Source organism: Protopterus annectens, chromosome 5.part1 (assembly GCF_019279795.1).
Source record: "Protopterus annectens isolate FY-2018-M chromosome 5.part1, PAN1.0, whole genome shotgun sequence".
NCBI lineage: Eukaryota > Metazoa > Chordata > Ceratodontiformes > Protopteridae > Protopterus > Protopterus annectens.
Window position 1 is genome coordinate 521,934,144 of NC_056736.1, and position 26,933 is coordinate 521,961,076.

The window sequence follows — 26,933 nt, forward strand, 5'->3', positions numbered from 1 at the left end:
AGTGTGCATCTATTACATGATATAACCAAGAGTATATTCAGATACAAAGTTGCTGTCGGTGCGGGTGTGCATCTATTACATGATATAACCAAGAGTATATTCAGATACAAAGTTACTGTAGATATGGGTATGCATCTATTACATGATATAACTGTGAGTATATTCAAACACAAAGTTGCAGTAGGTGTGGGTGTGCATTTATTACTGATATAACTGAGAGTATATTCAGATACAAAGTTGCTGTAGGAGTAGGTGGGCATCTATTACATGATATAACTGAGAGTATATTCAGATACAAAGCTGCTGTAGGAGTGGGTATGCATCTATTACAAGATATAACTGAGAGTACATTTAGATATAAAGCTGCTGTAGCAGTGGGTGAGCATCAAGGTTTAGCTCTGAGCCCACTGCTGTTCATACTGTTGATGGACTACATTAGCATACAGGTTGGACAAGACAGATCAACAAAGCTGCCATATGCAAATGATGTGGCATCACCGGCAGAATCTGAGCAAGAACTCTGGCAAAGGATGTGGAAGAGCTTTGGCCGGCAAACATTTACCTGAAATCAGCTGGACGTATAAGTGAATTTAAGTACACTTTTATCTGCTCTTTTGCATATAGTACTGTATTTAATTTATTTATTTATGTCTTTCACCGAATATTAACTCAATTGAAGTTGTGGCTGTCTCTCTACAGAGTACTTTTTAGCATTTCTGTATAGCCATTGATAGCAGTGGGGGTAGTTTCAGCTCATCACTGACATTCTGTCTTGCCTTATATAAGTGGTACATTTTGAGTTATCTCTGCTTAATATCAGAGCTTTAGCCGGCTAACATCTACCTGAAATCAGCTGGATGTATAAGTGAATTTAAGTACACTTTTATCAGCTCTTTTGCATATAGTACTGTATTTAATTTATTTATTTGTGTTTTTCACTGAATAGTAACTCAACTGAGGTTGTGGCTGTCTCTACGGAGTACTTTTTAGAATTTCTGTGTAGCCATTGATAGCAGTGGGGGCTAGTTTCAGCTCATCACTGACATTCTGTCTTGCCTTATATAAGTGGTACATTTTGAGTTATCTCTGCTTAATATCAGAGCTTTGGCCGGCTAACATCTACCTGAAATCAGCTGGATGCCTAAATGAATTATCTGCTCATTTGCATATAGTACTGTATTTAATTTATTTGTGTTTTTCACTGAATATTAACTCAAAAGAAGTTGTGGCTGTCTCTCTACAGAGTACTTTTTAGAATTTCTGTGTAGCCATTGATAGCAGTGGGGGGTTGTTTCAGCTCATCACTAACATTCTCTCTTGCCTTACATAACTGGTACATTTTGAATTATCTCTGCTTAATATCAGAGCTTTAGCCGGCTAACATCTACCTGACATCAGCTGGACGTATAAGTGAATTTAGGTAAACTTTTATCTGGTCTTTTGCATATGGTACTGTATTTAATTTATTTATTTGTGTTTTTCACTGAATATTAACTCAACTGAAGTTGTGGCTGTCTCTCTACAGAGTACTTTTTAGAATTTCTGTGTAGCCATTGATAGCAATGGGGGGTACTTTCAGCTCATCACTAACATTCTGTATTGCCTTTTATAAGTGGTACATTTTGAGTTATCTCTGCTTAATATCAGAGCTTTGGCCGGCTAACATCTACCTGAAATCAGCTGGACGTATAAGTGAACTTAAGTACACTTTTATCTGCTCTTTTGCATAAAGTACTGTATTTAATTTATTTATTTGTGTTTTTCACTGAATATTAACTCAACTGAAGTTGTGGCGGTCTCTCTACAGTTAGTTCCCCACTCACCTTCCCTGTTCTTGTTTTGGTGTTAATGTTGGTGGCTTTGAAATTGCCCACCCCTGTTGTAGATTTGTATTTGGATACTCTTTCTGGGCCCATCTCATTTGGTCACTCAACTGTGTGCAGTGAAATCATATTCTGATTTCAGGCACTCCTACTATGTACAAAGAGAGCATCTGAGAAGGACAACCCCTTAGCCTCTTAATCCTCCTCTGTTTCCTCCCTCAAAAAAAAAAAATATATATTTTATTCATTTGCCCTTACTGTAACTGTCTTAGTTGCTCTTCTGCGTGCTGTTATCTGTTCAGTAGCTCATATTCTGCACTTGTTACTGCTTGTTATTAGCCTTCTAATTTACTGCCTTCTGAACTTCTGCACTTGTTTTTCAGTCATTTGTTAATTTAATTTTATTTATTTGAACTGTATTTGCCGTAGTGTTGCTACACACTCGGGTGTGCTGGCCTGCACTACAATTTGAATTGTATCTACTGCTGTTTTAGCTGCTTTTCTGTAACAAAAAAATTCTAAGCTTGTTTCCTGCCTTTCCTGTAACTAGTCAAGTCCAGATACAGACTGGCTGTATCCAGGGCTGTTGGTAAGCTTCTGAGCCCCCCAAGCCTTTCTGTGTTGGAGGAAAGCCTTCTAAGTTATCAGTGGGAGTGTTAAGCACTAGGTAGCCTCTCTACCAAGGGAAGAGTGGGTTTTGGCCCTGAAATTGTAGTTCATTGGCCATTTTGGACAGTTTTTCCATCTCTTTCTACTTTCTGGTTAAAAGCCTGTTTTGCATTTGGTCCCTGCCTTTCCTATAACTAGTGCAGTCCAGGTACAGATTTGCTGTATCCAGGATGGTTGGTAAGCTTCTGAGCTAACCCAAGCCTTTTTGTGTCGAAGAGAAGCCTTCTAGCTTATCAGTGGGAGTGGTAAGCACTAGGTAACCTATCTACCACAGGAGGAGTTGTTTCTGGCCCAATAATTATAGTTTATTGGCCGTTTGGGAAGCTTTTCCATCTCTTTCAACCTTCTGATTTAAAAGCCTGTGTTTGCACTTGTTTCCTGCCTTTCCTGTTACTAGTCTAGTCCAGGTACAGATTTGCTGTATCCAGGACTCTTTGTAAGCTTCTGAACACCCCACGCCTTTCCGTGTTGGAGGGAAGCCTTCTAGCTTATCAGTGGGCGTGGCAAGCATCAGGTAGCCTATCTACCACAAGAGGAGTGGTCCCAGGCCCAGAAATTGTAGCTATTGGCTGTTTGAGCAGTCTTTTTCCATCTCTTTCAACTTTCTGGATTGAAAGCCGCACCTGTGCCTGTTCCCCGCCTTTCCTTTAACTAGTCTAGTCCAGTTACAGAGTTGCTGTATCCAGGATTGTTAGTAAGCTTCTGAGCCCCCCCCCCCAAGCCTTTCTGTGTTTGAGGAAAGCCTTCTAGCTTATCAGTGAGAGTGGTAAGCACTAGGTAGCCTATCCCCCATAGGAAGAGTGAGTTTTGGCCCAGAAATTGTAGTTTATTTGGCCGTTTGAGCAATTTTCCATCTCTTTCAACTTGCTGGCTTAAAAGCCTATGTTTGTACTTGTTCTCCACCTTTCTTGTAACTAGTCTAGTCCAGGTACAGATTTTCTGTATCCAGGACTCTTTGTAAGCTTCTGAGCCCCCAAGCCTTTCTGTGTTGGAGGGAAGCCTTCTAGCTTATCAGTGGGAGTGGTAAGCATTAGGTAGCCTATCTACCACAAGAGGAGTGGTTCCTGGCCCAGAAATTGTAGCTACTGGCCATTTGGGCAGGTTTTTTCCCATCTCTTTCAACGTTCTGGTTTAAAAGCTGCACTTGTGCTTGTTTCCCACATTTCCTGTAACTAGCCTAGTCCAGATACAGAGTTGCTGTATCCAGGACTGTTGGTAAGCTTCTGAGCCCTGCAAGCCTTTCTGTGTTGGAAGAAAGCCTTCTAGCTTATCAATGGGAGTGGTAAGAACTAGGTAGCCTGTCTACCACAAGAGGAGAAGTTCTTGGCCCAGAAATTGTAGTTTATTGATCATTTGGACAGTTTGTCTGGCTCTTTCAACTTTCTGGTTTAAAAGACCACATCTGTGCTTGCTTCCCAGCTTTCCTGTAACTAACCTACTGGGTAGCACTAGCCTGGTATGACCCTGACCCTGAGTAGCATCCTGCCTTCATCAAGAATGATACCTCAGTATAAAGAAAAAAAATATCAATTTCAACAATTGGCTAAGCTTCTGGTGTCATTCAAAGGGGATCCAGTGTCTGTCAACCTGGGACGACATGCTTGACAAGCCGCACTGCTTCGCAAGAGAAGGCTTGCATATGTCACCCCTAGGCTTTCGAATACTAGCCAAGGCTCTTGCTGCCCCCATAGTGCCTTTTTTTAGGCAAGGCTCAAAAGTCAAACCCACCTCTGTAAACAGCACAATATACAAAAAACTGAGGGGTATGCTACTCAACGCCAGGAGTTTAAATCTTAGAATGCACTTGCTCGAAGCACTCCTCAGTATGGAGAACGTCGACATCTGTACAGTAACTGAAACCTGGTTCAAGGCTCCAGAGAGCACCCCAGCACTACTGGGCTACAACTCATACCACACGTTTCAGCCATAGAACACAGACTGAAACACAAAAGGAGGGGGTGAATCCATATTCATCAAGGATATCTACACCTCCAGGTTAGTGGCGCAGCATGATACCTCTGAGATCATCCTTGTGCAACTAACATTGGGCAAATCTGCAATGCAAATTGTGGCCTGCTACAGATCACCCTCCATGACCCAGGACCACCACTCCACCTTTCTGGAGACACTGGAAAACAAGAAGGTCCTACCGAACACCATGTTACTGGGTGATTTCAATTACCCTACCATTCACTGGGAAAACTACTCGAGTACAAATTCCCAGGCCCAGCGCTTCCTGGAATTCATCAACTCAAACTCCCTGGATCATCTGGTAAACTCCACTATCAGAGGTGAAAACATATTGGACCTGGTCATCACCAACATGGGCGACAGGTGTTCCACACCGGAGGTCAACCCGTCACTGATTAGATCAGACCATAAACTAATCACTCTGGATGTCCACACCCCACCACCACCTCCAGCTAAGGAAACCACAGTAAAAAACTTTTCTAAAGCAAACTTCACCTTACTTATGACAGAGGTGGTAAGTTTCACAGTCCTCACACTAAAGGATAACGCTGCCCAAGATGCAGAAACCTTTACAAATGCACTCTATGAGCACCTACAAGGAGCATGGATTGTGCCAACCTTGTAAAACCAAGATTCACTCCTCTAAGAGAAGGAAACCAGTTTGGTGGACCCCTGCAATAAACAGGCTGTACAATATAAGGAGGAAACTAGTTCAGAAAAAAAGCAAATCCCAGGAAGGAAAGACATCCCTGATCAGTATCAGTAAGAAACTAAGGTCCCTCATGAAATCATCCAAGGCTAACTTCGAAAGAAAAATAGCCAAGGATTCAAAAGATAACCACAAAGCTTTCTTTAGCTATGTTAAGAATCTAAGTGGCAACTCGCAGATATGCACTGAACTAGTGCAAAATAGCACAAAATATACTGATATTGCCAACATCCTGGCAAATAGATTCAGTGCAAACTTCACCCTCTCACCTCCAAAAGGGCCCACAACAATACCGGGAAAGTGTAGTGCCCCAAAAATCACAGATGCACAGGTGAAAACAGCCCTTTCAAAAGGCAAAAACACAGTGTCAGTGGGACCAGATGGCGTCCCAGGCTGCGTCTTGCACGAACTACAGAACGAACTAATCCACCACCTAAACACGCTGTTCACCCTCAGCCTCTCCACAGGCTACGTGCCCACAGAATGGCACACAGCAACGGTTATTCCTCTCCACAAAGGAGGGGCCACAACTGACCCTGGTAACTATCGCCCCATAAACCTAACTAGTCTGGTCTGCAAGGCTATGGAGCGCATCATTATGAAACTCATTAACAAAGACATTGGAAACCTCCAAACAGTTGCTCTGACCCAGTTCGGCTTTAAGGGCAGATTATGCCTACTAAACTTGGTTGACTTCTTCGAGACAGTCACCAAGGCCATAGATGAGGGAAAGGTGGTTCACACAGCCTACCTTGACCTCGCCAAAGCTTTCAACACCATCCCCCACTCGGGTATTACAGAAAAACTCACCAGCCTGAACATAAACCCACAGAACTCACATGGTAAGAATAGCAGGCTCCAGGTCCGACTCTAAACCAGTCGCAAGTGGTGTCCCACAAGGCTCGGTCCTGGGACCCCTACTGTTCAGCTTATACTTTTCAGAAGTACAGGCAAACACAGGAGGACTATGGCTAACCAAGTTCGCTGATGACTGCAAACTGGGAGCCATAACTGACTCTCCGGCTGACACGGACATTCTCCAAAAGGGCTTTACTGAGACAGACACCTGGTGTCAAAGTCATGGCCTCAAACTAAATGCCAAAAAATGCATAGTCATCCCATTTGGGCAAAACAAAATACCCACAAATTACCACATAGGTGGCAGCCCCCTTAATACAGAAGAGGTAATAAGAGATCTGGGGACCCAGGTGGATAGTAATCTCTCCTTTGACAATCATATTGCCAAAGTAGTTAGGAAATCCTTCTATGTGACCCATCTAATTACTAAAGGGTTCAAATCTAGAAATAAAGAGGTTATAGTGCCCCTCTACTCATCACTCATTAGATCCATCATAGAGTACAATGCCCCATTTGTGATGTACCTCACAAGGCACTTCCAACAGCTTTAAAGACCACAAAAGTACCTCACCAAGGGGATTACTGGCCTCAAACATATGTCCTATGCAGCCCGACTGAAAAAACTCAGTCTGTACTCAGTGGCATATCGCTTACTCAGAGGTGATCTCTGCCTGACTTACAAAGCCATGTCCAACTCAGAATTGATGGACATGCTCCACCTAAAGAAATTCAAGTCACTGCGAGCCACGCGCTCTAGTGAGCTAAACCTCGCCACAACAATAAAAAGAACATGCTGGAGGGATAGATTCCTGTCACAGAGACTCCCCATGCTTTGGAACAAAATTCCAAATTACATCAGGCTGAGCCCCTCACTAACACTCTTCAAGAGAAACCTTGACGAGTGGATGGGTAACAGAAAATACACCCCTGGGATCACTTCATTGGCTCTGCTTGAGAGAGGATCAGTTAGTTAATCAATGGGGTGGCGAAAGCCGACACACTCTGGCAAGGCTTAAAAATGCCCTCGGGCAGATAGCCTACTACCTACCTATGAACTGAAGGAACATGGCATGAAACTGAAAACAGATAAGACAGCTGTAATGGCAGCAAATGGTGGAATTCAGAAGAACTGTATTTTATGTTGGAATTTGTTGTATAAATTATTTAATATAATTTTTTGGTCCAGGCTGTTCATCTATACATCTACGGACCTGTGTTAGGCTGACTGCTGTCATGACACTGAGCTATAACCTTTTGTTTTAATAGTTGAGAGTTTGGTTAGACTGGGTCCACTGCTGGTTGTTGGTGATTATTCATTTGTTTAGCAAATCAGTGGGCTGGTGTATCTCAGACACCTTTTCATCTGCAACCCATGCCATTTGGGCAATGTAAATGGAACATATATGGAGAGTTTGCAGTAGCCAATCAGCCAGCATGCTTGTATGCGTACAAGAAAAAAAAAAAGAATACTCAGCAAAACCATATACATAGTGAGATGGAGAACATGCTATTCTACACAAAAAAAGTCGGGACTGAACACTGGACTCTGGAACTGTGCTGCAGATATATCAACTACCATAGCCAACAGTCATATCAATTATTTTCATTATGGCATAGCCTGCCTTAGGCATAGGCCAACTAGGTGGCTGCCTAGGGCACCGCTGTAGCAGGGGCACTTTTCCAGTATTTACTTGGTGTAGGTAGACCAGGATGGGGGAACCAGATGGTGAGGTAAGGGGCACCATGGAGCCCTTTTGCCTAGGGTACCAGTTGACCTAAGGCCGCTCCTGTATTATGGTGAAGTAGCAGTTACAATACTGAAAAAAGGACACGGGGCAGGTAAGTAGTCAATGTGAAAAAACAGTAAGAAAGATTGGGAAATACACTGAGAGGCAGAAAGCTGCTGGAGTACAAAACAGGAAGCTGTGACCCCTTTTTTATTTATTTACACTTTGTTGACAGGTTAGTCCTACTAAGCCAGTGATTTCTTTTCATGGGAGACTCGAGATGTTATTCATATTGACTAGGGAAATTTGGCCAGGGCACTGAGGAACTTTCCCCTACTCTTTCCAAACACTCGATGGCACCAGGTGGCAGTCACTAATGCTTGGAGAATTCCAAGATGGAGAAAGAAGTAAAAATTGCTGCTAGAGGACTTTTGGAAAGAGAGAGAATCCGAGAGGGATGAAATCCTAATTAAGTAGTTGGACATCAGATGTCAGGACAGAAAGGTGCTGGAGAATTTAATGAAGGAGAGGAAATCAGCTGGAGTACTGTGGTGGCTCAAGAGTTACAGCACTCAGTTAAAGAAGCCAGTAATGTAGTAGTGAAGCAGATTACAGTGGCCAAAAGCACAGAGGCATATTTGGCAGATGGAGTAATCAGTTTTAAGTATATGTCTCTGGTGACAGGATACAATGGATGACAGAAATGAGGCAGAGAAAAAAATATATGCAAAATACTGTAAGTCAAGGAAGAAGAAGAAGCAATGCCCAAAGTCTAGACAGGTGATGGACAGCTGCAGAAGAGCAGCAGCTTCAGAAAAAAGGCAAGTGGTAAGAATCAGAAGTAAAATCAGTGCTACTATGGACATGTTTGACATTATGGACAATATTATATTGCTATTAGGATTTACTTTAAGAGATATAAAAGCTCTGATTTACTGGGGATAGAAAACTTCAGTGAAGTAACTTTTGAAACCTTTTCAGGTTCAGAAATATTTATGAGTGAAATATAAAAAAAATAATGCATCACCTTCAGAACTTTGGCTTGCAGATTAAAACAAAACTAACTGTGCAATTTAGAACTTTAGAAATGGAGGAATTTGAACTATGTGATGGTAGTACTAGATATGTGTATACAACCTTGTTGGGCAGAAATTGTGTAATGGTTGTACTATATACATGTATACAAACATACTGGGCAGTAATTGTGTGATGGTAGTACTATACATGTGTATACAAACTTGGTCAGAAACTGTGTGATGGTAGTACTATATATGTGTATACAAACTTGTTGGGTAGAAATTGTGTGATGGTAGTACTATATATGTGTATACAAACTTGTTGGGCAGAAATTGTGTGATGGTAGTACTATATATGTGTATACAAACTTGCTGGGCAGAAATTGTGTGATGGTAGTACTATATATGTGTATACAAACGTGTTGGGCAGAAATTGTGTGATGGTAGTAATATACATGTGTATACAAACGTGTTGGGCAGAAACTGTGTGGTGGCAGTACTATATATGTGTATACAAACATGTTGGGCAGAAAAAATCATATTTGAAAAACTGAAAATATGTGACAAGTAAACAATGACTGGGGATTTTAACTGAAAGGTAACAAAAGAAAAAAGGAAAAATAATGCAACGTGTAAAGGTAATATAAGAAGTGATGTAGTGTGGAAACTTGAAGCTAGGAAAAAGTATAGAGTGGACAAACAAAAGCGGAATTTTTAAAACAGAGGTAGATGATGTTATGTATTCAGGTGACATGAAGAAAGTTGCTGGTGAGGTAGAAAGAGTAGATTTTTTTTTCAGCTCATGGAGCCATATAAGCTGTGTTAGATGATAATGAAGAACACACAAAAAGGTAAAGAAATAAAATGGTTAACAGGAGACGTAAGTTAAAAATACAGAGGAAGATACTTGACTATGGAAAGAGCATAATACAAAGGGTATTTTATGAAAACTGGACACAGTAGTGAGTAGTGTTTAAGAAGAAACATAAAAAGACTTTTTGGTAAATAGAGGAAAGTGGAAAATGACAACAATGGTAAAAGATTTGGAGGAAGGAAGTAGTAAGAGAAATTGAAAATAAATTGCATGAGAAAAATAAAAACTTAAAAATAACTTTGCATGAACAGAAATACTTTTAAAAGGAAAGTATGAAGATATTACACCCTTTGGGAGGAAAGGAGGTAAAAAGAAGGGAGGGTTAGATAGATGGAATGACAGATGACAATAAGGTAATTAAATGTAGCAAGAAGAAATTATGGAGAAAGTAAAAACAATTATAGGAACAATGTATACAAAGAAAGAAACTGAAAAGGGGAAGTGGAAAGTAAGGAAAATATCAGAGCAAATGTAAATTAGAAGAAAGAAATAAACTGAAAGAATTAGAAGAGGTTATTAAAGAAAGGAAGGAAGAATTAGCACCAGGCTTGGATGGGTTAAGTTATGAATATTATTATGGGATAAGTGTAAGGGAAAAAATAAGTATTTGTGGAAATACTGAATGAATGGTTCAAGGATGGGATAGACAATGAAAAGATATGTGCTGGGATGATTAAATTTGTATGGGAGAAAGATGACAAAATATTAAGAATTGGAGGCCAAAAGGGCTTAATGAAATGAAAATAAATGGAATTTATTTTACTAAACATGAGATAAACATATGAGGAATCAGGTTTGGTGACAGCAGGAAAATCTCAGAACAATGTTGAGAAATTCTGAATAAAATAAAGAAGCTAGCTAGTTGGTGGAAAACTTTCTTTAAAAAGAAAGTGTATATGTTATATAAGTAAATACCGGAAAAGGTGGGATATTTGGGGAGTATCTATAAGCTTCCCAGAAAGATGGATAAAGAATTGATACAGATTTTTTTTTCAGTTTTAATTGGAGATCAAGACTCAATCCAGTTAGATGGGAACTGTATATAATAAAACATATGTACGCTGGGCTAAAGTTGACGTATTATATCAGTTAAGAAGGGCATTAAAAGTTGATTGGTATAATACATTGTGGGAAGTCTTTTCATTAGATTGTGTTATAATTGCAAGATGTCCATCTGCAAATGACAATTTATTATGCATCTTGGACTCAATGGTGATTAGCTTATAAAGACAAAGTTTATAGAGAACTTTCACGGTGTGAAAAGCTATTCATAGATTTGAACACAGATTATACAAAATAATAACAGGATACTTAAATATACTTAAGAAGATGCTGATTTTTGATTTTCATAAGCTAAAGAAATGTGTAAATTTCATTTAGAAAAAGTAAAGATGCTCCGTAGAAAAAAAAATCAGTGGTTAAATCTAGAAAAGAGGATAATTATCCTTTATTAGCAGCCCATGAAAGTATAGCATAATCAGACTGTCCTGTTTAGATGATTTCCATGGAAAATAGCATACTATAAAATTATAAACTGAAGGATTGAGTTTGTAAATAATTGCAGGATTTATATAAGGAAAAACAAGCTCAATGTTCAGAGGAATGGGGTCTCCAGAGTTTACTGGGAGATGATAGTTTTCAAATAGATTGTACTATAACTCTAGGTGAACTGGAAACTAAATTAAACAGTGACAATAGCCATATCTTTCCATAAAATGACACATTAGGCTATGAATTCCACAGCTTGTATAGTGTTGCACAGAAGCAAATTTGTTTGATTGTGCTTAATGAATTGTAAATGGAAGAAATATTGGATGAAGATCCTCAAACAAAACTGGAGGCCCATATCCTAATGGAATATTGCCTATAAAATGTAATGAAGATTTTGAAGCTAAGTATTTATCCTGAATGATATGTAACTTTGCATGAGGAATTTTATTGTGTTAAGCATAAGTATCAATGAAATGTTAATCCTGACTGTGATAAAATTTACAGTAATGCTGGAAAATGTTCCTGTTCTTTCAAGGAAACAGACCTATAAGTTATATTAAAGCTGTACTGAATCAAACTAAAAGTGAAAAAAAAAAGCATTTCACCATTTGCATACTTATGGAAAGGGAAAGCATTAACTTATTTTTTAAAGTTAATAATTATAGTATATAAATCTGAATCTTTTGGCTGATTTTGGTTAAGGGATTATACATTTTCCCTGCATGTCAAACTATGTGGTGTCCATCCATAGAAAAGAGAGACTCTTCATTGCAAATTGCCTTCTCTAGAATATCTAGAAACTGGCTTATTTTAGGGATGAACACTGAGTGCATAAATAAGGGCTAGTAAGAGATGTTGCTCATATGCAGCTCTAAGCACAGAGCAGTTCAGTTTTATGAATCAAGCTACAACCAGGATCATGGATGAACAACAGCGTGTGCAGTCTATTTAAAGAAGTGTGCATGAATCTTTTAAATACTATGGCCCATTGGGCAAAAATGATAACGCTTGCAATGTAACTATGCCAAAAGTAATAGCTGAAAAATTTTTGGATGCATTCTTAAACACTACCAAAAATGTCAACAGAATGATGGACTTGTATGTAAGAAAAAAATGACTATACACTATAAAAGAATTATATTATTTTGAATAAATATTTAGGATGGAAATTTATTTTTTATATTGAACAAAATAAAACACTGGGAAAAAAAAAACTCCAAAAGGAAGAACCAGAATTGAAAACCACTTTTAGCGTAAAAACACTTTATTACCACTATTCGTCCAAAGACTTCATCAGAAACTATTATAGGCTATGTATAAAATACGTGGCTTTGTAAGTGTTTTTTAGTCTCTGATGAAGTCTTCAGACAAATAGCAGTAATAAAGTGTTTTAATGCTAATAGTGTTTTACAATTTCCGGTTCTTCCTTTTGGAGTTTTTTCCCCAGTGTTTTATTTTGTTTAGTTTTGGTTTACACTTGTGGTGAACTTACTCTGCTCTTTGTTTGTTATTTTTCATCTTGGATTGAAATGCTGGAAAAGGATGGTATACTGCAAGCACTGAAAGACTACGGCAATTATACGCAAATTATAATAAAAACCTTAAACAATGTGAAGATTTGAAATGAGTGCTGGGAAGCATTTATGGATTTGAAAAGGGTCTATATCACTTTGTTGAAACAGCAGAAGTTCGAACACCAGATGTTCGAACTTCTAACCTCGAAGTGCAAAACCATCAAAGGCTTAGGACCCTATTAGGGTCATGGTTAATAGCTAGGCATCAACTAGAAAATCATTTCCACTTGCAGATATGATTTCATAGTGGCAAATTTGCTTGCCACCTTTAGTACCTTCTGTACATCCTAATGCAAGATGTACCTAAAAGATATCAGAAATGAATCCTCCAAGCAGTCAGCTGTAGTAGGTTGAGACTGTGTTTTATCAAACACCCCTAGTCTTGTATGAGTAGAGCGGATGTGGGAGAAAGTTTGCACTGATTGCCCCTGGCCATTTCCATAAAAAGGGAGAACCACTGTTGGCTGGGCCTAAGAGGAGTTACCACAGAGATCTTTGAAGAGTTCCTCTGAATTTTGAGAATGACCCTATATATCAGTTAAAATGGAAATGCATCTGTTCCCTTGGTCTACCCGTAAGGAGTCCTGGAAGAGAATCTTTTTAGGTGTCTGTTTTGAAAGGAAGTGAAGAGATCTATGTGACGTGCTCCTCACAAATGGATCAGTCCCAGGAAAACCCTCTTTTGTAATTTCCAATAGTGAAAGTCTATTCTGCTCAGCTTGTCTTCCACTACATGTTGCTCTGACAGAATATAAGATGCTTGAAGGCTCAAGAAATGCTGATGAGCTACCTCCCAAATAATCAAAGCCAGCCAGCACAGAGGAAATGACCTGATAACCCTCTGCAAGCTGATGTGTCACACCACTGTAGTATTGTCTGTAATCATGCGCAAGGGTCTCTGAGACTCCAGATAAAAAAATATATTATATCATGGATCATAGCTAGTATCCTTTGATACTGATGTGTTTTGGCATGTAAGACATGTTCCACAGACTGCAGCTTTATATCTTCATAAAAATTGTTCCCAAGCAAAATCTGAGGCATTTTCTGGTACAAATTATAATAGGATATGAGGACAAAAAGTAAGACTTGAATTCTGAATTATGTGCAGTTGCCATCCGTCTAGTTCCTTCTTGATAAGGCCCAAAATTGGAATCAGAAATTCCAGAGGATGATAATGTTGTGACCTCATGAATCCTAGAAACCCAATCCTGCATGACAAGTCAAAGAGGGTTTTGAGCATGTATCTGGAACCCCAGACTGGTGAGGAAATAGACAATCCATGTTTAAAACTCCTGACCTATATAGGAAAAGACTCTGTAAAAATAAGCAATTTCTTAAGTAAGACAAGGTCATAAGTAAGATAAGGGTGGTGCAGTGGTGCAGCGGTTAACATTGTCGCCTCACAGCAAGAAGTTCTCTGGTTCGATTATCGGCTGGGGTGCCTTCTGTGTGGAATCTGCATATCCTCCCTGTATTTGCATAGTTTCCTCTGGGTGCTCCGGTTTCCTCCCACATTCCAAAGACGTGTCTGGAGTGTTTCTCCCTGGGCCTCTGCTGAAAATAGGCACTGTCCTAGTCAGACTTTAATGGTCAACAAATGTTAAATAAATAAAAAAATAAAATAAATGAAAGGTGTCTAAATAAGGACATATGGAAATTCACAAAAGGTTATTCCAGGGGCTAGAGTCTTTGTGAAAACTCTTATAGATGTGGATAACCTGAAGGGTAATACAGAGAACCGATAGTGTGACCAAGACACACAGAACGTGAGAAACAATCAATCTTGAACTTGTCTCCAGGCAAAATTCATTCTTTCTTTGGAATCAAAAACAATCTGAAATAAAATACAGTAGCATAAGAACTACTTACCTGTAACAGAAGATGTTTGGATTCCTTACTGCCTCAGTGGCATTTTGCGTTATCTGCTAAGGTAACCCAGTACTGGCCAGCTTTCAAAAGCTTAGAATCCCTTCCCTCTCTCTTCCTGTGATAGCTGACTGGATGAGCATATCCTGAGAGGGAAGCCTTCAACTGTCACAGGGAGTGAGTATTCAGGCTTTTTTGCTTCCACAAAGAAGGAGAGGAAAGTGCCAGAAGTCAGAATTCTCTAGCAAGAGTAAATTCACAGACAATTACAAAACCATATAAAAAACAAATCTAACAACAACAACCAAATCAAAGAGATTGAAATCCACCTCAGCTAAGAATAATCAAGGGGATAAGTAGGTGGATGCTGCCACTGAGATAATGAGGAATTCAAACATCTACTGTTACAGGTAAGTAGGTCTTGTGTAACTGCACTATGTTCATCATTTCCACTACCTCAATGGAATTTTAGGTTGATTCCCAAAGTTCACCGTGACTTGAAGGTGGAAGGATAAAGATCTAGGAAATCCTAGAGAATGACCCTAGCAAAGCCTGCTCTGGACCTTGAAAAGGAATGCAGTTTGCAGTGCATTATGAATGTATGAACAGAGGACCAGGTTGCTGCCTCTAGAATGCTTCTAGAGTCCACCCGTTTACAATATGTAATCAAAGAGGATAATGCCCTAGATGAGTGAGCCTTAACCTTGCCGGGAAGGGATTTACCATGGTGGGAGTAACAGAATAGAAGAGGACAATCATCATGCAATAGTTTGCTTAGAGACAGGTTGACCTATCTTAGGTCCCACACATGAGACAAACAGCTGTTCAGAATTGCTAAAAGGGGGTTGTTCTGTCACAGTGCATGTGCTCATTCAAGGTATATAGAATCTTTTCTCTCTTGTTTTTTTTGGATCAGGATATAACACTAGGAGATTGATGGCTTAATTCAAGGTAAATGCAGAAACAACTTTAGGTACAAATTATGGATTGGTAAACAACACAATCCTGTTCTAGTGAGAAATCAACTAGGGTTGGCCTGCCGTGAAAGCTTGCAGCTCAGAGACTCACCTTGTGGATGTCACAGCAATGATAAAACAGTCTTCCAAGTTCATAGGTTCATAGATTAGTATCAATCAGCCCAAGTGACAGGTTCAAAAGTAGGTAAAATAAATTTTTGAAGAACAAAGTTCAGATCCCAGGGAGGAGGAAATTGTTTATGAGGGGTCTCACATGCAATATTTATTTCATAAACCATTTGAACACAAAAAGAGATGAAAGATGGGGATCTATGGGCAAACAGGCTGAGAAAGCCGCAAGTTGCACTTTGATAGAAGCATATGACAAACCATCTCTAAGTAGTTCACAGAAATATTTCAAAACCAGAGAGGTCAAAACTGTGTTTGGGACTTCTGTTATTGGCCAGGCACCACCTTGAAAACCTCTTCCACTTATAAATGCAAGATTCTCTAATTGCAAGTATTTTTCTCTCCTTAAATACCTGCTGCATACCCTCATGGAACAAGTGTCTAAAGTTATCAAAATAGAATCATCCAGGCTGTCAGTTTCAATTGCTCTAAGTTGGGATATACCATTCGCACCTAGTGCTGTGTGAGGAGATCTAGTCTGTGAGGAAGCTTGTGGTAATTGCCCTGGGCCAGTTCCATTAAAAGGGAGAACCTACTTTGCCTGGGCTAAAAGGGGGTTAAAACAGTGATCACTGGTAATTCTTTCTGAATCTTTAGAATTACCTTCATTATCACCAAAAAGGATGGAAATGTAAACAGGAACATTCCCAACCATGTGAATGATAGCACATCTATTTTCCAAACGTAGCTGCTAGGATGTCTTGATCCAAATTGTTTCCATTGTCTGTTTTTAAAGGAGGTGAATAGATCTACTTAAGATGTTTCCCACATCTGGATCAAGTCCTGGAAGACAACTACATGGAGCTTCCTCTCATGAGGGTCTGTCCAGGATCTGCTTAGTATGTCTGCCATTGTATTTTGCGCTTATGAAATGTATGAGGCCTGAAGAGTCAGACATTATCATCTCAGGCTATCATTGCCAACCTGTGAGGGTAAGACATTCTGCCTCCTTGTTTGTTCAGGTATCACATCACAGTACTATTGTCTGTGACCACTAGAAGAGGACCTGGATTCCATAAGTGGTGAATAACTTAAGCCACGAATCACTGCCAGCATCTTTTTTACTTTTATGTGCCAAATTTGGTGTGTTTTGAAGACCCCCACAAACTTTACACTTGAACTCCCATGAACATTGCATAAGAGCAAAATACATTTCTCCCCACACAAAATCTGGAGTCTGTCCTGACAGATTGGACTGAGGTCTAGAGAGAGAGAGAATGGGAGTCCTGGATTCAGAGACAGTTGATCCCTCCACCACTGTAGGTCTTGCTTCACAAATCTCAGTACTGGTACCTGGAAATCCAAGGGATGAAGGTACTGGGTTCAACAATTCAACTACCATTGAACTTTTTCCATGTGTAGTCGAATAACTGAAGCCACGAGGCTAGAATTTTATGGAACTCACTTGCTGAGACCACATCTAGAAGAGAGAAATCCAAAAAAAAAAATGCCCTGACAAGTCAGAACTTTGTCCTCTGGCAGGAAAGCCATCCTTTTTACCATGTCTATCAAACACTCCAGGAAAACAATTCATTGAAAGGTTGTGAAGAAGGACTTTTAAAGGCTGAACTTGAAGTCCAGGTGGAAAAGGAGGGACACAACCTTGTCTAAGGACTCCAAGCACCTGGATACAGAATCTGTACAAGTCAGTAAGTCATCTAAATAAGGAAAAATGTGGATGCCTAGGGTTCTGCAATAGGCAGCCACTAGGGCCAGACACTTTGTAAACTCTCGAGGTGCAGAAGAAATCCCAATGGATGATGGAGAAAACTAGTAATGTAAGCCAGACACAAGAAATCACAAACATTTTCTGAAATTGGGAGCTATAGGAATATGATGGTATGAGTATCCTTGAGATTCAGAGGGATTATGAAACAATCGTCTGCAAGCAATGCTGGAACTGACTATAAAGTGAGCTTTTTGAATTTTGGGACTTTTACAAAGGTGTTTAGAAAGGACAAATCTAGGATGGGTCTCCAGGAGTGCTCCTTTTTAGGACCAAAAAATACCACAGTAAAATCCTTTGCCTTTGTGTATCACAGGCACCAAATGTATGACACCTGCTTCTGCCATGTGATGAAGCACTGAAGAAAACCACTCTGTTTGGTCTGGTGGGTGTGAGGGAATTCCCCTGAAAATGGGAGGATTTTATTTCCACTGCTAAGTGCATCTTCTCTGAATTATTCTCAGAACCCATTTGTTTGAGTCTACTTGTGGCCAGGCTGGAGAGTTAGACAGAAAACCTGGGGGACGGGGGGGAGAAGGAAAAGCAAGGGGGGATAGGGGTGCCCTGTGACTCAGCATAGTTATACCTTTGCAGGAGCTGATACATTTTTGGAAAATAATCTCTCTCTTGTGTAGGTGTAAAGAATTATCCTTCTACCATTTCCTTTTGGATCGCTGACTTTTGTTTGGCTCGGATTTTTGTTTCTTCTGTCATTTGAAGGAAAACACTTTGTTGAGGAGAACCTGGCCATATGAAACATCCTAGATGTCCCATTTGCCTCTATCATCCCACTGTTTGAATCTGTGTAATAGATGGCCGAAACACCATTTGAGAATTTAAAGGTGCATTCAAAATTTAGTTTTTTAAATCAGAGATGTTCTGATTATGTAACCAAGTATATCATCTTAATACAAAAGAAGAAGCAGGATTTCTCGAGACTAGATATGCAAATTCAAGCACACCTCTCAAAGCATGCTTTGAAACCAGAGTCAAATTAGAAACAATTTCACTTGTATAAGACCTTTGCTCTGTGGGTAAGGCTGCAGCAAAATCATCCAAACTGTATGCATACTGTAAAATAAATTTCGACATATAGTCTTGGTAATTTAGCATTCTAAAGACTAGATTACAAGAAAGATATCCTTTTGCCCTGAATCATGTTCCCTCTTTAACAGGAAGTGCTGGATTAGATGAAGCCAAGGACATTTTATTTAAGCAGACAGCTAGGTGCAGCTGGGGCAGCAGTCAAATGAGAAATGATACCTGTCATATTCGGGCAGACCCTATGTTCTCTGAGCCTTTTTAGGAAGTCTTGAATAGATACTAGTGTCCTGCAGGCAACTTTACACATATCTTCCAAAGCCAGTAAGAGGTGGAGGGATAGCCAAAGAAATGGCCTCTCATCCTCTATATAGTCATATAGCCTGCCTAGCTCTGAGTTAGTTCCCAACTGCTTAAAAGCAAAAACATCACTAAATCTAGCAATCATCTGTGGAAAAGTGAACACTTGCTTTGATTCATGTTCACGTTCCGAAGAATCAGTGTGGCTGGACTTAATGATAAATTGGAAATCACCATTGTCCTCATTAGATTCCTCATCATCCTCTGAAACAACAGGAAGGTTTCTAGCCAATTATGCACTGGAGCCATGTATTGGAACACAGCCTCCAGAATTAGTAGTATGCAGAACAATGTTAGCCAAGGATAACACATCAACCTTATAAATAATTATAATCTGATTATTAGCTGCATGATGAAGCTTCTGTTGCTTTTTCTTGTGAATGTCATTACTAGAACAAGTATCTGGAGACAGATTATGTCTGGTAAGGGGTATCTTACCATGGACTACTCCTGCACCTAAACAGTTTGGTTCTTCCATTCTTGTGCCAGATACTGGGACAACCTCAGAGGATGCATCTAAAATTCATTCCACAGTGACCGTCAAAACTATACCAGAGGGAGATAGGCTGAGGCACATTTTATTTTCTTTTTCCTTTTTTCTTGCAATCATATTTGATTTGGGTTATCAAAGTTATGATCCATCAAGTCAGGGGACAGAACACACATCCATAATAATAGACTGCCAGTATCACAATAAGCACTTAAAGTCTCTAGTAATAAATATGTCTCCACACAACTAAATTCTGCCAAACTGTCCTATTATCACAAAATAGACTTAAGTATGTTCAGAATCTTTTTATAACCAACAAAAGTTAAAGAATTTCCAGTACACAGAGTCCAAACACTAAAGCAACTAATGTGCCAAACCAGTGTTAAAGATGAGCACCATATACTTTTACCACTTAAAACTGTCATTAAAGAACATTTAATAGCAATTTAAACTATATTTTTGACAGCTAGAGTAAAATCTCCACAGTACATTTAAATAACTTCATTCACAGTAAAATGATGATCCAATGTTAAAATGCACAAAGCAGAGTAACACATATAGTAAATAATGTATAAATGCTGAAAAACTCAAGTTCAGCAATATTTTCCTGTCAAACGATGGAAGTAAATCACTCACAACATTAAAGACAGATGCAATTAATTTGTGGTTCTGACTGCATCAGACAGCACTTAGTGCTGAACAGCATACATGCACACTGCATTTTTTAAAGATATCGTGGAAGTTTGCTCAGAAACAGTAAAAACAAGTCTGTCAAACACAGAGGCCAAATAAAGACTGCAAGCAGAAATTAACCACAGAAAGTACTGTAAACACTGGCAGAAATAAAATATTAAAATAAATATTTTTAAAATATACAAAATAGAGAGAGAATAATAAAGCTAACACTAAACTGATTAGAAAGGGGTCCCCAAGTGGGTCTTATCTGAGCAGTAAGCCAGAAAAATCAGCACTGAATCCTGAGAAGAGTCAGAGGAATTTCTTGTTTGGATGGCAGAAAAACACTCACCTCTTGTGACAGCTGAAGGCCTTCCTTTCAGGATATGCTCAATCAGCTGTGACAGAAAGAGAGAGGGAGGGGGTATGAGCTGTTGAAAGCTGGCTAGTACTGGGTTACCCTGGCAGATAATCCAAAATGCCTCTGAGGCAGTGGGAATGATGAATATATGCCTTTGCCCCTGTTTCCTGAAATTCCATAGGGTTAGCATGTGAATGCAAAGGGACAGCTTGAGGTCCTGTGTCTGGGACAGAGTCAAATGTATAGTGGCAGGAAAAGGAGGAGGAGGACAAATGCAGAAATAGTCATTCTAAAGGCTTACATTGTCCCTTTTTCTGAAAAGATTAAATGTTTTGTTAATGTTGATCCTCCACAACAATCTCTTCTTTGTGATCATTTTGCCAGAAGTAGGAAGAGACTGTTTACACAGTTTTCTGAATGAAATAGAGGATCTATTTGATTTATAATGGTGGACCTGAAAAAAAAAAGTTAACTCCCTACATTAATTTCCCCTATTTCTTCTTAATGTTTGTGGACCAGAGTAACAAAAGAAGCAAACACCACTTGTTTATATAAAGTAGAGTTCAAAATTTCAGATTTAACTTTGTCTGTGAACCTTTGGTTATGTACCCAGGTATATCTCCTTAAGACAGTAGTAGCAGCAGCAGCAGTGGCCCTAAACACAGTATCTGGGCAATCATACACTCTCTTTAGAACATGTTTAGAGAATTATTGACTATTATAAATAATTGGATTTACAATGTATTTATCATCTGAAAGCAGATTAGAGGTGTATTCCCTTAAAGTTTCAGCATAATGCAACATACAGTTCCACATTTGGCACTGGTACTTGGGAATTCTAAAATCCAAAATGGTCGAGGAGAAAATTCTCTTCCTAAATCTGTAAAATACCTAACTTTCTGGATCCAATGGAAAGGGGTAAGGAGTCACCAAAAGCTTATTGCCAGCTCTCCCTTTGCCAGAAATGGCTGCAGGATCAAACTGTGAGATAACAAGAATTTGTTAGCCTAGGTAGCTCTATAAAGCACATCAGCCTTTTTAGGGACTGAAGAATGGAAATCAGGATTATTGCAGGAGGCATTAAAGACATCCTCCAAGGCTAACAAAATAGGAGGAATAGTAGTAACAAATGGGAGGCTCTACTTTTAATAATGAATTGTATCTCCTCATTTCAGGGGGAACCTCCATTTGCTCCCACAAAAAATATATATCATTCATCCTAGAAATATATTCAGAAAAAGAAAACTCTTTCAATGCAGATAAGGCATATGTGCCTTCCCCAGAAATGGAGTCTTGGGCTTGGGAATCCATAGGAGAGGTAATTGTCTCTATCAGTGTTAGACCCTTCTGACTATCTTCAGTATTTTCTGTATCATAATGTTGCTCAGGTAAGGATTTTTGAATTCTGGTACCAACTGCCTGCAAAGAACTCCTGGCTAAGGTAGAAATATCATCTTTATGTACCATAAGTGTCTTCTTAGATGAACAATGTTTCTTTTTCCTATGTAAAGTATGCCTGGAAGAAGACAGACTGGGGAGTGGCTATTATCCCAGGAAGAAGGTCTTACTACCTAGATAATCTCCAGAAGCATCTCCCTGATCCAAAAAGATGCTTTTCCCATGCCTCACTGGTCACTGGAACAGCTGTAGAGGACATGTCTGACCCCAGTTCATGATAGCAGAAGCAGCGGCACCAGAGGAACTTGAAGAAGCCAGTGGAGAAGCTGAGGAACAATGAATGACCATTACAGGATCCTCCACAAGCAGATGAGGCACTGACTGAGCCCAAGGTGACTACAAAGACTCACCTTTAGTAAGGTGTTTCTTTCTAGGTACTGCAGAAGAAGAACCAGAAGGCCTGGAGTGAGTATCCATGCTTTGACTGAGGAAAAAGCCAAATTGCTGGTAAGCAGTGCTGGAAAGAGTCGGTTAGAAAGTAAACTGTCACAAGCAGCACACACACATGTACACTTCCCCAAACAGTCTCAAAACCAAGGTAGATGCACAAGGAGTAAATAACATTTCTGACTTTAGTTTCTTTCCCCTGCATTATTACAATTGAAAACAAATGCTAAGATAAGTTATTACAAAGGAAACAAGCGCTTCAAAAGAAACAAGCACTTTCAATTAATGTCTGTAGTTTGAACATTCCCTTTAAATAAAACACAAACACCTAAACTCAAAGGTTGCAAAAGCAGTAAACAATACAAAAAATGCCCCAAGAAAACAATTAAGCCTCTTAAGCTAGCAAAGCAGTTCCTGACAGGAAATTACCAATATTTAAACAAATACTGTTTTTCTTAAAAGAAAAAAAAACACATCTTAAAAGGGGCAATGGATGCTGTGTGGAAGGGTTCCCCAAAGGGACTTATCTGAAAAAATTAAGCTGTAGACTGACTGTTGCACCTGAGATGCTCATTAGTTTCTTCTTTTGAGGTGGCAAGATAGTATTGAAGTCACTTCCTCCTAGCTGCCACTTATATGATAGGTACTGGCCAATCAGCAGCCAGAAGAAAGGTATGGGAGGGAGCCAGAGCTTTTGAAGCAGGCTAGTTTTTGTTCCCTAGGCAAGAAACAACTCGAATAGCCAAATATAACTGCAGCAGTGGGAATAATGAACATCAGGAAATAATATTATTACTAGGGATTTTAACTGCAACTTTTTTGGGCCAGTAAAAGAAAAAGAATATGGGAAGTGATACAAAATTTGTGATTACCTTAAATATGCATGCCACAGAGTAGGCATGCATTTCCTTATCAAGGAAGGCAGTTTAAGACAAATATTGATCATACTTTGATCACTGAAAGATGGATGGTGTTATATGAGGAAGCTTGTTGTAACCTGAACAACAAAAGCTTACAGTACTGCATAAAGGAATGAAATTTGACACAAAGTGTTCTATAGAGACTGGAGGTCTTGTAGAAAGTGCATAGAAGAAAAATGATGGTTAATTATAGAAGGTGGCAAAGAAGAAGCATAAAGCAGAGAAGGCCATGTATTAGAAACCATTAAGGAAAATGGAAAGACTTCTGGAAGCAGATGACATGATTTTTTTTTCTCAAATAGAAGAATGTATATGAAAAACAGAAACAATGAAATAATGAGCAATGGCTTAACAATTTAAAGGTTGAAAAGATGTTGTCTCTCTTCTACCAGGGAAATAAATAGAGCAGAATAACAATGAAATAAACAGATTAATCTCTTTTTTCAGACAAGGTATTATGACAAACCAATATAAGTAAGAGATAAAACTTGAATAATATGTTTGGTGATAAAATGTTTGGTGATAAAAGAGAGGGAAACAAAGCATGGTGGGTGTTAAAAAAATAGTTGTAGAAAAATCAAAGGGATATATGATAAAACAGCTGAACTAGGTATAACAAAAACTAAGAGAGGACAATTGTCCTGGGGGCAATACTAGTTGATTTTATATATATATATATATATATATAGTTTCACTTCATAAACGTGAATTGCTGAAATATTGAATTTCAGCAATTCGTGTCCATGAAGCCAAAACCTCAAAATAAAAAAAGTGCATAATCGCGAATATGGCTATGTCGAATTTGCACTTATGGATTTACGTTATCGTACGGAAGTGTTCGGCTGGGATGGTGTCTGCAGTTTAAGGTGAGTGTCCGCAAGTGTTTTTGTAACTTGTACGAGTTGGTTAGGGTAGGGAGGTGGAATTATGACTGTGTGTGTTGGCTGTTTGTGATTTTTTTTTTTTTTTAACTGTTTGTGCGGTCTCGGAGTTAGTATATATAAGTAGGGGGTGTGGTGGATGTAGGGGGCTTGCCCCCCTGCATTTGTGTAGTGTAGGTGTCTGTCTGTGTGGTGTTGTGTTGTATTTCAGTGTTTTGTGGTGTGGGTGTTATGGTTTGTGTGTTGTGTGCTGTATGCTGCCTGTTCAATGTTGTGATCTCGTGATTGTGAGGTGTCGGTGTTTTGATGGTTTCGGCTTTATACTGTTGAAATGCTGAAATTCGATATTTCGGCAATATGAAGTGAAACCATATAAATATATATATATATATATATATATATATATATATATATATATATATATATTATAAGTTTCATGCTCTTACTAAATTATTTAAAAGATGCTTTTGAAGTAGCATTAAAGAATTATGTAGTTTTATGAAATTTAGGAAGGGGAATTTGGAAGACACAAAACTGGATAACTATTTCATTACTGAATATAGCGTAGAATTACAGGAATAATACATGAAGTTATACAGGAGCAAGTGTTTGGTTTAATAAAGGAAAGAATGTCAACATTTTTATTAATACTTCTGAAACAAGTGGTTGGTAGAATATTTTAATAGAAAATATCAGGGCACCTGGTGGTATATAATATAACTAAAAACATAAGCTGATATAAAAGATTGCAAACTAAAGGAAACTGTAAAATAATATGGTTTAGGGAAACAAGTGATATGATTCTTGCAGCTGGCATACAATAAAATACTGGTATTAATTAATGGTCGGAAGTGGAAGTTCGATATACAAATGGAGTGAAACAAGAGCCCGATATTATGTAAGCTTGTTGTTAAAGTAGTTGCTTGTAATATGAAGGGGACATTAAGGTACAGATGAGAAACAGAGCAAGATGTGAAATATCTGAACTGATTAGTTATGCTGATAACATCATAGTTATTACAAAAGACAAACGATTCTTGAAATTTTTAATGCTGGGATGTTATCAGAAACTGAACTATACAGGCTTTGAATATGTGTAAAAATCTAAATTATTAGAGAAAAGCACATAATATGAGTGGTTTATTTTAATAATAAGTAAATTACAATATGGGTGTTGGTGTATGGTAGTAGGGAAACTAAAAGATTAAGAATGCAGTAGAGTGTTAGAATTAAAAAGGATAGCTTAACCTGGAAGTACTTTGAAATTTTCTTTCCCCAAAATTTAATTTGATAAAGTTAATTTTAATGGGTTTAGGTAGTTATATTGGGGAATTTATGAGTTACCTGACAAATCCAAATGAATGGTCATGGGCATTATTTTCTAGTATTATGGAGGTTTTTAGATTAAATATGACTACGAGAGCAAATTTTATTAAGAAATCAAGAAGAGCTAGTAATGATAACCCAATCGCATGTTTTATATCTATACATTTATGTAGCATTTTGTGGATTTTAAAAATCAGTGAAAAGGCTGCATTAAATAAGCTTCTTAAAAAGAGTATAATGAAATAATGCTGGAACAAAGCTAGAATCTTTTGAAGGGAAAAAAACGGAGAACTGTATATAACTATTATGCAGCTATATTACATAGCTAATGTTGACATTTCATTGTTTTTAAATTAAAAATACTCAAAGAAAGAACAATGATGTTTAAAAGGTAAGTGAAATGCAATACTTTTTATATGGAATTTCCCATAAGAAAACAACAGTAAAAGCTAAGATGAAGTACAAAATTGTTTCCAAATGAATATGCATGGAGAGAGGAAGTAATAAAGAAGAAACATTAAAACATTTTCCCACATACAACAGAATTAAGGATTTCTGGAAAATGTTAAACTATGGCTTGTTATGGACATTATGAGAATTAGTACTTAGACAAGATTAAGTTTTTGGAAAAAATTATTATGTGAACCCTGTGGAAAAACAAGAAGATGAGAAAAATATACAGAAGGGGGTAGAATAATCTTGACATTTTTAAAACACTTAAAGAGAATGATGAAAGCATGGGAGAAGATGAGGTTAAAAAATATAAAGGGGGTAGAATAATGCTGATATGTTTGAAGAGTTAGAACCAAAAATAATTTATTGCCATTTGATAAACAGGTGGGTGGACTGGTCAGCTGACCCTTTTCAGCCATGACAACATTCCAGATGAGCAAAAAAAATAAATAAATAAATTACCAAAACAAATATGACAAAATAGCAAAACAAGGAAATGGGATAAAAGAATACATCAAAGGAAATCTAAGTGGTGAGCAAACAGACTTCCATAGAATTGCAATGTCTTAAAAGTGATACATGCTATACAAACATTTAAAGTCATGGCTTGGATGTTAAGAATCAGTACAAACCTATTAACAATATGGCAGTATTTACATTATCAACACCAAAGACTGTATTGCATAAAACATATGATTGTTCACATTAATTACATGATTTTGTCTTCTTCTGTCCTAGAATGGCTGTGTTTGAGTTGATAAAGAAAGGTTTCTGGAGCAACAGCTTATTAATTTGCCACACTCACCACCCTTTATCCCTGAAACAAATGCAATCAGTTTCTTATCTGAGGTGCTCTTTCAGTTTGACCCTGAACTTCAGGAGAGAATTTTGGAGTTGTTTTCTCTGCGGGGGAAGTGATTCTAGGTGTCTTTGGCAATTTTTATAAAAGCTGTTTCACCCATGGCTGTCCCAAATCTGTGCCTAATGAGGGACATTCCTTCTTTCTGGGAGTTTCTGAGTGTGTAAGTTGGACCATTACCTATAAGCTTTGACTTGAAAGATGGACTTTAGCCATGTATAAGGATTTTAAAATGAAGGGTAATAAGAATTAAAGAAACTCTACTTTGTT

General features: G+C 38.4%; 1 protein-coding gene across 1 annotated transcript in view; it reads right to left on the reverse strand.

Moving 5' to 3' along the window:
• CFAP44 (cilia and flagella associated protein 44) overlaps positions 1-26,933 on the reverse strand; it is a 1,689,287-nt gene that overhangs the window by 19,985 nt on the left and 1,642,369 nt on the right. The window lies entirely within an intron of this gene.